General features: G+C 46.4%; 1 pseudogene; it reads right to left on the bottom strand.

Moving 5' to 3' along the window:
- Nucleotides 1-1,393: 1,393 nt before the first annotated feature.
- On the bottom strand, nucleotides 1,394-2,481 carry LOC123152782 (receptor-like protein EIX2; annotated as a pseudogene).
- Nucleotides 2,482-4,014: the final 1,533 nt, after the last annotated feature.

Below are 4,014 nucleotides of genomic sequence, written 5' to 3'. Positions count from 1 at the left end.
CTACCCCCTCAGGGCCCCCGTCCCGCCTAACCTAGAGCGGTTGACCACGAGATCTAGCCCTTTGACTTTTCACGGACGGGCTTTGAACAGTGGACCTCTCCACCCGGTTGTGTAAGGTCAGCTCAGAGGGACACCTGGGAGCAACATCCGGGCCAAACCGACAGCTACATCCCCTTCGTGTAGACCCGATGCGTCCGTTTTCCCCCTCCAGGTGCCGGCGGCGGCGCCGTCCGTTAGGGGGGCCACGCCCCGGAGATGCGTGCCGCCTCTTCGAACATGCCACAACACCACCCGGTTATGGTAGGTCATCCCATAGAAACACTTGAGAGCAACGTCCCCTCCGTATAGACCCGATGCGGCTGTTTCCGCCCTCCAAATGCTGGCGGCGACGCCGTCCGTGAGGGGGGCACACCGCAGATGTGAGGGGGTCACACTCCGGAGACGGCTGCTGGACGTTTGCAACCGCCACTCAACTTCTATTGCATAGCTGTTTTTGATTTTAATAAAATTTAAGGACCTATATTCAAAAGAACATGACAGCATATTATTAATGTGCTCGAAAAAAATACAAACTATATATATATATATATATATATTCATAATCTATGGAAAAATTACAAACTACATACATATTCATATAATACATAAAAAAGCATGAACACATATTTTTTAAAAAGCATAAAAACATATGTAAAAAACGTATGTAAAAAAAGCAATTAAACATATGGGAAAAAAGTATGTAAAAAAAATAGCTATGCCGACGGCAAAAGCCGTCGGCATAGATACGGCAGAGTTCTGATGGGCGCCATGCCGCGGATCGGTGACGTGGCAGATATGCCGACGGCTGCCGTCGGCATACCTTCGCCGCGGATCGGTGACGTGGCATGCGGAGATATGCCGACGGCCGCCCGTCCAGACCGTCGGCATAGGTTTGACGGCGTTAGCCACCAGTCACCGGCGGGGTCGCCGGGCCCACAGTTATACTGACGGCCTATCTATGCCGACGGCTGCTGTCGGCATGTCTGCGGCTAGGTCGACGGCCGTTCTGTGCCGACGGCGGCCGTCAGCATAGGTCCATGTAACCCGACGGCCAGTTTAAGCCGACGGCCAGGACTGGGCTGTCGGCATATCTCGAACTAGGCAGCCGTAGGCATAGCTTTGGCCGTCGGCGTATGCCCGTTTTCCGGTACCAGTCTTGAATTTGGATTCACCACCCCACTTGGCCTTCTTCGACTCCACTCCAGGCCGGCCGCAACTACGACATCGACGACATCCAGATCACCATCTGTTCCACGCATTGACATCGCGCCCCCAGTGGGGCCTGCGTGCTCTCCGACGATGCGGGACGCCGTCCTCCAGTGCGCCTTCTACAGAAGAGCCTTCACCCTACAGTTTACAGATTTACTAAATCCAGCTCCTGTGATTTTTTCCATGTGCATTGCGGCAAACTCTCCATCAGCACTGCTATGTCTCCATTTATGTCATTACCAGAGATGTAAAGGATTTCCAAACTACAAAGATTCTTGTAGTATCCTGTCATCATCATGTCTGTGATCTCATTCCCTGAAATATCAAGGACTTGAAGGTACGTCATGTTTCCTAGTGTGTCAGGGAACTGGCCGAATAGTGAGTTTTGCCGAAGATTGAGGTACTTCAGGCTTGTTGCTCTCCAAAACCAACCATATGTGAGTGAGTGTTTAAAATCATTTGAGGACAGGTCAAGCTTCTCAAATTTTGTGAAATTAAGGTGCAGAAGAGATTGATTCGCACTATCAAGAAAACAGAGAGACAGATCAATAACCCTCAGAGATGGAATCATATTCAAGGTATGAGGCCAGTCAGCTATCCCTGAGAGCTCTACTCCAGACATGCTAAGGAACTTCAGAAAAGGTAGCTTTGTTAACCAGGTGATGTCCGTTGAGTACATGCCACCCATGTTGGCAAGTTCAAGAAACTGCAACTTTGACAGGTTACCAAGCTGAGAAGGCACTCTACCAGTAAATGGTATGCCATAGAGGTTAAGATATCTCAAGTTCCCAATGGAGCCCAACAAATGAGGAATTTTTCCATCTGGCCCTAGTAAACAGTTCATGCTAAGGTCCAGGTGCTCTAGATGCGTCAAGAAAAGCAGAGAGGGACTTATCTCGCCGAACAAAGCATTGACATCTTCATATGCATAATAGACACCAGTGGGGTCGAATGTCGCATTTGGATTTCGAAGGTGAAGCTTATGACATGGCCTGTTCGGTTGCTGCAACCGACGCCTCTCCACCGCCAGCAATCCTGTCCATGCCACAAGGCGAGGCGATTGGCTTTGTCGCTTGTAATGCCCTTTTTGAAGGTTAGCAAGGCGGCCCTCTCAGCGGGTATGCAGCCGCCACCATGGGCATGCTCATGCTGGTTTTGTAGTGCACCATTTGTGAAGAATGGAAATATGCTCAGGCTGATAAGGGTGAGCAAGAGATTGGTTGTGCGAGACATTCTGGAAGAACGAGCTGTCTAGCCGGGGGAAGCAAAGCATGTGCACACTAGAGTATGCTACAGTTTTATTAGTATTTAGGTAGTCTGGCCAGAATACCTAGACTCATGGAGTCTACGCTCAAAGTACCCGGCCTTCACGGAACTGAATCAAGTCTGGTTCATACAATTTTGTGGTCAGACTGTGCTGGGAGTCTCCACTCTCCAGCCACTCGACTAGTTGCCTGACTGCAACCACACGGTACTGTCAAAGTCACTCAATTTTGTTGTATATGTGGCGTGCCCTCTGGAGCAGGGCTAGTTACTATTCCAAATCTGCCAAGTTCCTTTTTTAATTGAAATTTCGTTGAAACTCTCTAGAGTTTTCAACTTCAAACAACATGCAAGAGCACAAAGAGATTGACAATAGCATAAGTACCACAAAATAGCATACTCTGCTGGCCGGATTTCGAACCCTGCTCTTGATCTCAAACAGAAGAAAAAAAAATGCTGGTACAAGAATGCAATGGGTTACTCAAGTGTATGCAACAATCATGCAGTTGTTAGTGAGTGCTGGAAATACGGATTGAGCTTTGAAACTCGCTTGATGGCACAGGCATCGATAAATTTAAGCTGGCCCCAGCCTCCCTATTTTGTAGCCTGGACTTTAGGGAAGTCCTTTTCGGAGACACATCAAGAATCTGACATGTGTGAGAGCAATCAAAATGCAGAATCTTTTCTGGCTATTAACATTGAAAGGGGGTGCTACTCTCTTCGTCTCGAAATACTTGTCATCAAAATGGATAAATACATCTCTTTTTATCCATTTTGATGACAAGTATTATTGCAAGACCAATTAAGAACCAACCTTGCTGAAGGAGAACGAGTGTGTGATGACAGACAACAGTGGTTTGGTGAGCTGGTTTCCTGTTGCATATGGACGTGCAGATTTCAATCTGAGCTATATTTATATGTTTCCGTTACGAGGACTTGGTAGTCAAGTTACAATACGTAGAAGGCCTGATGATAGCACCTGAACAAATTAAATATTGACCAGAATGATCAACTGAAGACGCTGCTGCTTCTGCATTTTCTGCACTGGGAGTCATGTGTTGGAGAGTTTTGCCTCTATCCGGCCTCGGGTGGTTAATGTTTTCGTTTTTCCTGGATTTTACTTTTGCTGCTTGCCTAACTGAACTTGAGCTCTAAATAAGAAAACCTAAATTTATTTTTTGATACGAGTGCAAGGTAGGATACACCATTTTGCTATGCCGATGCTTTTCTTCTTGCAGGCAAAAAATATACTTCGTCCGTTTCTTTTTAGTCTGCATATAACTTTTGTCCGAAGTCAAAGTATCGACATTTACAAGGCCAAAGGAATATCTTTAGATTCATTATGGAATATAGTTTCATATTATGTGTATTTGGTATTGTAAATGTTGATATTTCTTTTATACAAATTTGATCAAAGTTTGTAAAGTTTGACTCGACACAAATCTTATATGCGGAGTAAAAAGGAGCGGAGGGAGTAGATCACAACACTTGTTGCGGCAAAGA

This window comes from Triticum aestivum, chromosome 7A (genome assembly GCF_018294505.1).
Source record: "Triticum aestivum cultivar Chinese Spring chromosome 7A, IWGSC CS RefSeq v2.1, whole genome shotgun sequence".
NCBI classification, from domain to species: domain Eukaryota; kingdom Viridiplantae; phylum Streptophyta; class Magnoliopsida; order Poales; family Poaceae; genus Triticum; species Triticum aestivum.
Note: the sequence above shows the minus strand (reverse complement) of the source record. Positions and strands in the feature narration are given on the sequence as shown.